The sequence below is a fragment of the Micrasema longulum genome, unplaced genomic scaffold (genome assembly GCF_059751315.1).
Source record: "Micrasema longulum isolate JH-2025_06_02 unplaced genomic scaffold, ASM5975131v1 h1tg001146l, whole genome shotgun sequence".
Classification (NCBI taxonomy): Eukaryota; Metazoa; Arthropoda; class Insecta; order Trichoptera; family Brachycentridae; genus Micrasema; species Micrasema longulum.
In genome coordinates, this window is record NW_028278334.1 from 169652 (window position 1) to 182666 (window position 13015).

Genomic DNA, 13015 nt, shown 5'->3' on the forward strand with positions numbered 1-13015 from the left:
TTCTAATATTAACACTATTTTTTCTTTTTTTTTTTTATCTACCGTATTCTTCCATTAAACTATGACTTTCTGTAGTATCACGCTATTTATTGTACCTGTAGCTCAATCAAAAATAACCATCGACGTGCTTAAAAACATGCTAAGCATTTGAACGATCACAATGAACAATAATGAACATTCTTAAGTTATCACGTCGATAGTTATTTGTGATTGAGCTACTGACGCGCTTATGATCGTGAAGTAGACAACTTTTGCTTTGTTACTTGCTTATGATATGGTAATAAAATATACACAGGATGCTTCTGCGTTCGTCTGAAGTTCGCTGCGATTCTTAATACTAAAAATATAATAATTAGTATTTGATGAAACAGGGATGTGTGATGTCACCATGGCTGTTCAACGTGTATATCGATAACTGCATGAAAGAACTGAAAGGCTTAAGAATGGGAGCAAAAATGGGTGATTTAAATGTCAATTGCCTTTTGTATGCTGACGATGCCGCGCTTCTTGCTAACAACAAAGAGGAACTGCAATTATTGGTAACAAAGGTCTACGCTGTATGCGAGGGAAGCCATTTGCTGATGAATGTCGATAAATCCAATGTGATGGTTTTTGAAAGAAATGAAAGTATGACTAAATGTGAAATCACTGTGAATGGAGTTATACTAAAACAAGTAGAGGAATTTGTGTATCTGGGAAGCGTGTTTACTAGGGATGGAATGACTGTGAAAGATATTGAAAGGAGGGTGAGTGCTGGGAACAGAGTGAACGGAGCACTTAAATCAACCTTGGCAAATAAATGTTTGTCGCAAGAGGCATAATTAGCAGTTCACAACGGAGTCCTGGTCCCGACTCTGCTGTATGAGAGCGAAGTACGGACTTGGAAAAACAGGGATGAAAGTAGGCTAAATCCTGTCAAAATGCGATCTCTCGGGCGAACGTGTGGTAAAACTATGTCCGATAGATGCACAAATGTTGAGATCCGTACCTTATGTAAGGCTGAGACAAGCATTATCGACAAAATCAAGAAAGGAGCTCAGCGCTGGTTTGGACATGTAGAACAAATGGACAGCGAGAGAACGGCTAAGAATATTTACAATGCGAATGTTGATGGATGCAGAAATAGAGGTAGACCGAGAAAGACATGGCATGACCAAATCCAACAAACACTTGAAGATGGACATATCAAAAGTCGGAATAATCGGCGCGCGTGCATGAGAAGATGTATGAATGTGGAAGAAGCGAGATTTGTATGCAAAGATATAGTGATGTGGCGTTCTATCCTCTCTGCCTACCCTTACGGGGAAACGGGGTGATGGTTTGTTGTTGTTGCTGTTATGTACATATATTAAGCTATGGATTAAAATCACCGGTTTATATATTTTATTTTATTTTATTTTATTCAGAAAACATACAGTCATACAAAATAAGTATTAAAAACAATTATTTTTTAACATAAAAAGACCAATTAAGTTTTCATAAATTAAAAATATTATATATATTTTTATTTAATCAAATCCATATTTTGCACATTTGGTTAACATTTAATGTAACCTTTTTTAAATCTACAGGATGTTCAACATCCTGTAGATTAAAAACGCGTTTGTACGAGTTATACGAACGCGCCAGCTTTAGTTAAACAACCAGTTCCCATTGTAAAATGCAAAGAAAAAATATGTAATTAATTAAATTTTTAAAAACCACTGCAGTGGAAAATACGGAAGAAAATTGTAGCTACGAATCTCTGGTTTAGCGTAATCTAATGTAAACAAGAAAATCTAGCTATATATGTAATGAATTCATCTGATTTTGCTGGGGGGATTTATCCGTACTTGAGTTATCAGAGGGGCGAACTTCGCTAATAAAATTAGATATTACTCTATTGAGAGTGCTTGTCAGAGAAATCAACCCTCAAAAGTGCATTTTGTATTTTTTTGTTTCAAAATAAAGCAAAAGGCCTCGTAAGAAAGTTAAATGTGTTGTGTTAATAATATAAATCTTAATGAAAAATAATAAACTGTAAAGCAGACAATCCTTCCTAATAAAATACAATTTACTGCCGGATTGAGAACACTCAGACATTGAGATAAATATAGTCGAACTGTATCTCAATCACAAATAACTATCGACGGGCTAATAAGCGACGTGATAACAATTTCCCACCGTGGTTGTTTATCGCATTCGCGATCACAACGCAACATCCGTGAACACCTAATATTCAATGTCAAAATATTAACGTTTCGCGACGTATAATCCTGCTGCGCAATCACATATTTGAATTTCGTAAATATGGAATATATTCCAAAACTGCTATTTTCATTGATTTATTTACTATTTATCACGCAATTTATTTCATTTATTAAACCTCATTGAAATATAAATTGATCAAAATTTTTTTGAGCATGTCCAAATTTTTGTAGATGATTGGCTATGCTTTTGAGAAATACCTTACACCTTTGGCCCGCATGTGTCGGGAATATAAGACGTGCAATGAAACCTCTTTGCGGGGATACGTTCCACTCAGTACAGTGTAAAAAAATTACAGAATTAAAAAAAATTGTAGATGTTGAGAGATGAAGACCATTTTAGAGAATTGAAATTAGAAGTATTGGCATCTACAGCGCTTATTACATCTCATTGGTTGATTTAAGTGGCCACTTTACACACTGTGTAACATTCACCATTCTGCTCATATTTGAACATTTATATCCCTTCAATTCCTTAATCTGTTGATGTTTGTGAAGTTAAGAGCTGAAATCTTTATTTATGCGGGTGAGATTCATCTAATTGGATTATTTCACCTGCATACCAGGCAACGCGTGAAAAACTTATTTTTTCAATTTCTTTTCTTCTTCATGGACCAGGTGGATTTGTTCACAATACTTTGAGTTTGACCAAATTTTTTTTGATAAGGACTGGATTCAACTCCCCGGGGAGCTGTTGATATTAAACATATTACAACAGAGATGAAGAACATTTTAGAGACGGTAATATAGAAGTCTAGGCATCTACAAGGCTTATTTTATTTTATTTGGGAAATCAACAGTTCAACATACATATTTATAGTAAACTAATATTAAAATGATCCAGGGTCTTCAGTATTCTATAGTTAAGCGAATTGTACCTGCAAAGATTTACGAACAAAGAAGTAATAATGATCTCCTGTACAAAACAATCAAAACTCTGCCTGTTCGAGGACTACTGTGGCTTTGCATCATTTTGGAACAATTTCATAGTAATACATTCAAGTTTCCTCTCAAACATAACCATAATACACGCTTCACGTCTAATGGTGGCTTGGTAGTACCAAAAGTATGTAATAAATATGGAAATAGAACTCTCAAATATTTAGTACCTAGAATTTTAAATTTATTACCAAAAGAACTTAAATTTAACTCACATTGTAACAAGAGCAAAATAAGAGAGTGGCTACTCGATCAAGAGTTTATATATGAATAGTAGCTTAGGTGTAAATATTTTATTTTTTCATGTATTTTCTTGTATTTAAAAAATAAATTTGTATATTATTATTTGTATAAACATGTTTATTCTAATTATTCCGGCTGTTAATTTTTATATGTAATTCATTGTTTTTATAAATGTAAATAATATTATTAAGTCAGTATAAATATAATCTTCACCAACAAGCTACAAAAAGTGGCTTGGTGGGATTTTAGTTTTAGTAAAAATATAACAAGTGAAATTTTTTTAAATTGTAAAAATGTATAATTATGCTATTAAATCAAATAAAATAAATAAACAAACATATATAGTGTATAAACTCAGAACTAATAACAGATTTCCACAGAGTATAAAAAGTTAGTTAAGAAAATATATTACATTTTAAATAAATACATATAAGTTTATACATATAAAAATGTTATTTTCATGTACTCGTAAAGATTTTTCAAAATACAAGATTTTTTATATTCTTATCATTGGCTGGTTTAAGTGGCCACTTTACTTACTGTGTAACATTCACCATTGAAATTGATTTAGAATAATTAATTAGATTTTCAAAATCACTATGTATATTGTGGAGAAAGGTTTTCATACATAACCATAAAAAAGAAATTATGAAAAAATATGTCACTAGAAAAACGTGACATGTCTGGCTTTGATAATTGTGACGTAAAGATCCGTGACGATGTTCTAAAATTTAAACGGTTAGGAATAAAGTTCAAAATTAACATGAATTGTGAAGTATTAGGGACGTGGCCAATGCAACGACCGTTTTTGCAGGAATTCAAAATTACAAATTTAAAAAAATCTTTTAATTTTTAACTAATAAGTAGAAAAAAATTTTTTTTTACTCGACAGTATATCATAGACCCTTACTTATTACTTTAAAAAGGTTTTCGAAAAAGGGATGTTTCCCAATTCTTGGAATCGTCGCTCGTCGTTGTGAAAGTTATTATAATAAATCATTTGATATCACAATTCATAGTGAACTTTCATCATCCATTGCCCAAAATAGAATAACTTTCTAATAGCATCTAGGGTGGATCCATTTCCGTGCTCCTTTCCTTGATTCAAATGTTTACAACCTTTTACAAATTTATATTGTTTGAAATTTGATATTTGAAAGGGGAAGTGAGGTTGAACGATGAAATCAGGCGAGAGTGTAAATTTGAGTCAAGTATAACTGATAAGATTAAAAAAGGGTCTCTGAGATGGTTTGGTCATGTAGAACGAATGGACGACGAAAGAATGGTAAAACAAGTATATATGGCGAAAATGAACGGCAACGTGAGACGAGGACGACCGAGGAAGACGTGGCATGATCAGATAAACCAAAATCTTAAGTCTGGTCATGTCAAAAGCAGACAGAACCGAAGGGCATGTGTGACAAGATGTATGAATGTGGAAGAGGCTAGGACTGTATGCCAGGATAGACGTGTGTGGTGGTTCATTCTCTCTACCTACCCCTACGGGGAAATGGCGTGATGGTAGTAGTAGAAGTAGTAGTACAAATTTGAATGAAATTGAACAATTTTTTCCGCTATAGTCCGCTTTTTGTTAATAGCATGCATGGCACAATAAGTGGGAAAAACTAGGAATGTATGTCAGGATAGATGTGTGCGGCGGTCTATTCTCTCTGCCTACCTCAAGAGGAATGGCGTGATGGTAGTACCTAGTAGTACCCCTTCCACTTCCTCTCTTTCTCACCTGCGGACAAGCCTCTAGAATAGGCTTAGCGAGTTATTACTTTTTTTTGAAAGGATGAAAAAAATATTTTTTTTGGTATCTTTTTTATATTTTCTACGAAGGGATGTTTTTCAAAGGGGTGGAGTCAGTTTGCTGCGAGCCCTGGAAGGTGGGCGGGAAGGAAGGTGGGAGGCGCCCACAAATCCATACAGCAAGGCGCCACGTCTGGCCCGCCTAGCGGAGCCTGGATCCTGCATACAGGGGTAGATACTATATCTATTTATTTACCCATGCGTAATTCCGTTAGATACACTCAACATTTATAAATTTTATATTTTTATTGATTCGGCGTATCCTCATACCGAAGGCGTTTTTAAGACTGAAGGCCATCATATCCTTTTAGCTCTTAACTTTATTATTGCGAATATTCAAAGCATATTTTGGCGGAAGAACCGTCCGGGCGGCCATATACGACCAGGACCTATTTGACCACGGCGACCTCAGCGGGTAGTGCGCCTCGGCAACATCTGGACACTGGGACATTCAGCGATCAAGCCTCGGAGATGGAGGCAATGATGGACATATAGTTAAATAGACATGTATTTTAGTTTGTGGGTAATTTCCTTCATTCTCCAACTGACTTAAGACAGAAAAACGGAACTACAAAAAATATGGTGCCCCCAAAGAGCCTACAGGCTTTTCAGTCAGCTGCCAGCTTCTGTGCGTCCTCCCGAGTCAGTTTCCGTCGCGTTCCGTAGTTCGTACACGAACTGCCGACGAGCAGTCGGCAACGGGCGTCGGGAACCTGACGCCTAGTGTCGCGGACTCACGGATCGAAGGTCCGAGATTCGTACTCCGCTCTGCCACAATTTGATTCCCATTTTCTAATAGTGAGTTATTTCCAACTCATTGAAGATGGTTCCAAAATTGGAATCTTCGGGTGAATCGTAAGAATGCCAGTCAACTTTGTAGTAAAACATTTTACTAATTTTTTTTATTATTTTACCAAATAATATCAATACAATATTTGAGTTTGTCCAAATGTTCGTAGACAAAAGACTGGATTTCACCCCCTCTGGAGTCATTAATATTAACAAATTACAACAGGGATGGAGAATACCTTAAATAAGGGAATAAGATGTCTAGCCAGTCTTTTGTCTACGAACATTTGGACAAACTCAAATATTGTAATGAAACCAACTGGTCCAAGAAGAAGTTTAAAATTGAAAAATTGTTGTCAGGCGTTGCTTAGTATGTGAAATAATTCAGTCAGATGAATCTCTTCACAACAATAAAGGTTTCAGCTCTTGAACTTCACTAAAATCAACAAATGGAAGAATTGAAGAAATATGGATTTTCAAACATGGGCAAAATGGTGAATGTCGCACAGGGTGTAAAGTGGCCACTTAAACCAGCCAATAACAGGTCATAGGCCTTGTCAATGCCTAGACTTCCATATTCCCTTATTTAAAGCATTCTCCGTCCCTGTTGTAATTTGTCAATTTAAATAATATCAAACCTGATTTTTAAACAAATTACAATAATGGTAAATAATTGCATAATAATAAAGATAAAAATAGTTTATTAAATCATTCCGGTGTTAACCAATTCAAATGCAATTCTCGTCATTCAGTTTACGTTGGAAAAACAAAAAGAAATTTTAATTTTGATGCGCCTGAACTACTGAGCTCAATAAAATGAAATATCCCGACTAGAAACTCAGAAACCTCAGACAAAACTGACTCTTTCATACCGGTACCCATAGAACTAACTATGGTTTTCATTCCCCTATGCCCAGAATTCTCAGGTCTGCCAACAAACATACCAGTCTTGATTTCTTTGATAACAAGTTGTCTTCTTTCAAACGATCACTAAATAGAATTCAATTATAAACACTTCTCTCCCGCTTCCACTCCCACCGAGTCTACTATATACCATTGTGTCTTTCTTTTTTCCTTTATAACAATTTTCTATGTATAAATATGTCCTTAAAAATGCCCATTGGGCGTATACATAAATAAATAGTGTTAACGAACATATGAGGTGTCTTCACAATAACAATTTCTCCCAATTCGCAAATCACCTAATCAAATTCAATCATGACTTAAGATACAGGAGTTCAAATCTTAAAAATGAAGGGTTTTATGTAAACAATGTAATGGTCAGCGTGTTTGCCTACCATTCAAGAGGTCTCGGGTTCGATTCCCGACATGGTTGATTTGAAATATTTATTTAAAAGGGTGTTTTCACACTAGAATATTTCATAGTCCCTGGACTGGTATCTGAAGCGTAAGACTGATCATCTTACCTTCATGTAACAAAGTTGATCAAGATACGCTGAGATTGGAGTACCAATTTAGTGCCCTATGCACCATTGGGTGCGGTAAGGGAATGATGATGATGAATTTTAGTGCATGTTTGGACATGGTGGTGTTTACATAAATACAAATTAATGCTATTAATTTATTAGAAATCACTTAGAGAAAGTAGATTCTTTAGGCTTTTGTTGAACATTTCACGTTTGGATTTGCATCTGATTTGCATTTGCGTCTGCCTCTGAGGTACAAATATTATATTTCAATGATTGTCAACGGCGACGTATGTATATAATAAATGAATAACATTTCAATGAGAATATGTATCATTGCAGGCAACGGAAAGAAAACTCCTTCGCCATTTGCGCAAACCTACAACAAGCAAACCTATTTGTAACTTTATTTAATGTTTTCGGGCAAACTATTTTTCATCGCTCCGACATTTGCTATTGTCGGCCCCCGGCTCTCAAGCGGCCCGCGCAAAACGAAGCCCCGGGTAGCAATCACCCCAGCAAAGATACAGCGCAACCCTCCGCGGCTGCCGCCAGCTTTGACATTTCGATTCGCGGGTTGGCTGTCGTCCCGCGAATCGGCGGGAGGCCGCGTGGAACGGGGAACAGTGGCGCCAAAACTTATTTTTTTATGTCTTGCCATGGGTAAAGTGCTGCCATACAGAAAATAGCGAAGAATAAATGTGGGGGCCTACTTGCTTAGCTAGAACCGGAGTAACTTTTTGAAATATTATCGTTTTGAGAGCTACGTTCACAGTATTATGTAGATTGTGTATCCAGCAAACAGGGGGATGGGGTTATGTTTGATAAGAATTTTCCGAAATGATTCATTGCGAATATGATTTCGAACACTAGAAAACTTTTGGAATTGCAATAATTTAATTTACAATTCTACATTTTCAACTCAAGTTCACGCGAATTTGATTTTTTACATTTTTTAAAAAAAATGCGTAGTCTATTCATTTATTTTATTTTATAAATTTATTGCAAAAAAATGTATACATACTTAATAACAGGGAATCTAAATAAAACTAATTAATGTAAAATGAAAACGGAGTGTTCTCTGTTTATGATAGTCTCCATCTAACATGGCTCAGCCTGTTCTGAGATGGAGATTTTTTATCTTTAGAGCATAAGTAGTCCTAAACTAATAAAACAATAACATAAAAAAGAAAAACTAAAACTAATTAATTATAGATGCCCAGCTAATCAAACGTAAGAAATTAAAAATCCTTATTTTACAAATATAAAGTATATATGCTTTTATATTTATATTTTTTTCTATTGATTTAAATGATACTCTTATTTTGTTTTTACTAATTCTATTCGTTCACGCGAATAAGTTTTTTGTATATTTAAATGTGTGATTATTAATTTGTATAATTTATATTTTAAAAATTATTTTTGATTGTCTTTTTTGCATTGTATTCTTTGGAATTTGATTATTTATTACATTTACTTTTTTTCTAGATTGTTATTCTATGTCATTTTAATTTGATATTAAATTTACTATGTATTTTTATTGACACGGGCAAAACCTAAAAAGCCTCAATAAGTTCATAAATATTTGAGCAACGTGAGACGAGGACGACCAAGGAAGACGTGGCATGATCAGATAAACCAAAATCTGAAGTCTGGTCATATCAAAAGCAGGCAGAACCGAAGGGCATGTATGACAAGATGTATGAATGTGGAAGAAGCTAGGATTGTATGCCAGGATAGACGTGTGTGGCGGTCCATTCTCTCTACCTACCCCTGCGGGGAAATGGCGTGATGGGAGTTGTTAACGAAAAGGCGGACTGTAAATGAAAATCGAAATTTCATTCAGAGAAAGGAACCTACCTTTAATATAATCTGAATGCTCTTCAATTTCTGGCACTGGATCACAAATGAACTTTAATATAACAATGTTTTTCTCGACGCGCGACGATTCTAACCACTTTTTATCCGATTTTATGTCAAGTCAAAATGTTGTATTGTTTTTGTTCTAAATCCGAATCTTCTAATTTTGAATATCTTCTATCTTGATGATTGGTAGGTACCATAAGGATGGGTCAAAGGAAGGATGGGGAAAAAATTTAATCGGCCAGGAATAGTATCGATAAATGCTGTTATTTACTTAACAGTAGTAGTAATAGTAGTAGTAATATTTAATTTTGAATAAATAAATAAATATATGTGCCAAGAATACATGTTATATAAACATAAATAATATAGTATGATATATAATAAAAAACAATGAAATACATAAAAATATAAATAATATGTGTACCAATTATATTAAGTACTACGTGTTTTGATTTACATATATTTTTCAAAAAAAAATCTCGCTGCACTATTTATATGTGCAGTTATTTTTATTTGAAAATTTGTTTTACATTTTGAGTCTTTTGTATGCGAATATATGGTAAATTCTTGATAGTAAATTGTATCGGAAACTTGAATAAGTCTCGTAATATTATTATTATTATTGATACTGCACTAACAGCTATTAAGCTGATGCGTGTATATCAAGTGTACATGGTTATATCAAGTAAACATTATACATTGCTGTGTGCATCTAGTTAACATTCACTGAACTAGCGCTGGGCCATTCCATTTCTCCACGACTCGGTTTGTCAGGAAGTTCTTCCCGGGATCGGATGAGAAGGAGGCAGTGTTTAGTTGCAATGAATGACCTCTGAGATGGCGGTTGTCATTCATAGTGAACATTGATTTCAACTCGGGTACATTATATTGCTCAGTTAAGATGGAGTCACCACGCTGCCTGCGCTCCCAGTGAACTTGACCCGAGCTCCCTTAAGCGGTCCTCGTAGGATTTATTTTTTAGAGAAACTACCATTTTTGTTGCTCTTCTCTGGATTTTTTCCAACAACTCTATGTTTTTTTCAAATGTGGACTCCGAATTTGCTAGGCATACTCCAGGAGTGGACGAACATATGTTTTATTAACTTTGTGGAATGAATCTTGGGTGATTTAAGCTAATGTTTTCCTTATAAAGTATAAGAGGGTATTGGATCGTTTGTTTCACAATTTCAATAATATGTGATTCCCATTTAAGATCACAAGTTATCACAACTCCGAGATCTTTTTGTGACGTTTCTGCTTGCACTTAATTTCCATCCAAAGTAAATATTATTTTCGGATTTCTAGGGCCAATGTGTAGGACAGTGCATTTTTCAGGGTTTAGCATTAAGAGCCATTCTTTTGTCCATAAAAAAAATTGTGGTGGCTTATTATAGGGTTGGGAAACAACTTTGCATCGTCAGCAAAGAAATATATGGGCGAACGAATAAGTTCTCTCAAATCAGTTAAGTAGATTCCGAATTCAATCGGGCCGACAACTGATCCCTGAGGCACCCCGCTCAGAACTGTGAGAGGGTCTGGGAGATCCTCTCACAGTTCTCAAGAAATCCTCGATCCAACCCAAGAGTTTTCCACGGATACCAATTAGTTCCAATTGAGACACGAGTCGTTTTATTGGTACTCGATCAAAAACTTTCTCGTAATCAAGATATCTGACATCTGTAGGATGGCGTTCGTTCCACTCTTGAGTCCAAGTATCCACACAGGATAGGAGGTTTGTCACTGTTGATGGTTTTGGCACAAAGCCGTGTTGCTCTTCTACGATAACATTTTCTTGCGAAAAAAAATTCTCGCAGTTTTGTTCGAGGTTTCCTGACTTCAATTTGTACGGCACCCAATTTGCCCCCTTTGGAAAATTCATATTTATTGTAACAATTTATTTACGCATACAGTTTATATAGAACTACTGTCCTCAATAAAACATAGAAAACTCGGAAATCGCTTGTTAACTTTCATAACCTCGTATCTGTGGGGTTCGTAGTTCATAATCGATGACACGCACGTGCTAAAACGTTTTCCCTGAAATAGATGATGGCCGAAGTAAACAATGTCATCATTTTCCATAGAATCCAATACAGCAACTCTAACAGTATTGCACATGAAATCGGGGGGCATCGTTCTGCAGTACATTCACACTGTCCCTACTTTGAAGAAATGAACTACAAAGGAACGTCGAATATTAAGAGACCTCAGAGCGTGGCAACGCCAGTCAGTCGGCCCAACAAGTTCAGTACAGTTCACTCAGTTCCAGCATGTAGTTCAAGTGCAGTCTCTTCAACTCCTCATCGCCGTAACACTTGTACGACATAATTCATTGTTTATTCGCTATGTAATAAATAAACATCAAACAGCAACCTTGTGTCCTCTCTGTCAATATCTAACTGGGGTTGGAACTCCAACCCTTTCAACAACCTAAATCCTACAGTGGTGACCCCGACGTGATCCTACATATCTATAAAAGTGGTAATAAAAAAAACTAACACTAAATTTCACTCAAGAGTGTTCGTACCTCAGAATAATAATGCGCATGCTATAGAGGAGCCCAAACGTAAAAAAACATTCTATGACTATTGAGTATTATCAATAATTTTTTGAGTTTGTCCAAATTTTTTTAGACAAGGATTGGATTCAACTCCCTGGGGAGCTATTAATTTTTACATATTACAACAGAGATGAGGAACATTATTTTCGCTCCACATCTCTATTTTTCTATTATTTCTACTTCATATTTTCCACTTACTCACATTTAAAAAAAAACAACGTGAAGTAACTTTCAATTTTTATTTCATATGTTTTTAAAAATATATTTACCAATGCATCTACACCGTACGTCTTCTTCTTTTCCACATCCGCTCCTAAGTGGAGCATGTGGACATCACCAGTTGCCTCCAGGAGACCCATCGCCAGCCAGCACTCTCGCTTCTTCCCATGTCAATCTAGCGCCCCTTAGTTCCGCCGAATAAAGTCTAAAGATCGTCATTGACGGCCTTCCAGGACGGCGTGATCCCGCAGGTTTAAAGAAGAGGTAACTTGGGTTTTGGTTCTCCTGAGGCATGCGCAGCACGTGTCCAAGCCAGGTCCACCGCCGCATCCTCAAGACCCTCGTTATATGAGCCTGCTGCGTCCGTTCATGGACTTCAATGTTAGTTATAAAATCGAACCACCTTATACCTAATATTCTTCTCAAGCACTTACTCTCAAAACTCAGAAGTTTGAAGAAACACCGTATATTACATGATGTATTCTAGATTAAGTATACCCACACACAGGCCATGAATATGCGGGATTTTTTTTATTTTCATAAATTAAGTTATGTAATAAAAAATATACCAAATATAAACAAAATAATCAAAACAAAAAAATATGAAGATATTGTTGGTATATTATAATATTTTCATCTACTACCACTACCATCATGCCATTTCCCCGTAGGGACAGGCAAAGAGAAGGAACCCCCACGCACGTCTATCTTGGCATACATTTCTAGCTTCTTCCAAATTCATACATCTTGTCATACTTTCCCTTCGGTTGTGCCTGCTTTTGACATGCCCAGACTTGAAATTTTGGTTTATCTGATCCTACCACGACTTCCTAGATCGTTCTCGTCTCACGTCACCGTTCATTTTCACCATATGGGCTTGTTCTACCATTCTTTTGTCATCCATTCGTTCTACA

The 13015-nt window shown here is 35.6% G+C and overlaps 1 protein-coding gene across 3 annotated transcripts in view; it reads right to left on the minus strand.

The window, feature by feature from the left end:
* Positions 1-13015, minus strand: part of LOC148276783 (uncharacterized) — a 166793-nt gene that overhangs the window by 62286 nt on the left and 91492 nt on the right. The gene's annotated exons all lie outside the window — the stretch shown is intronic.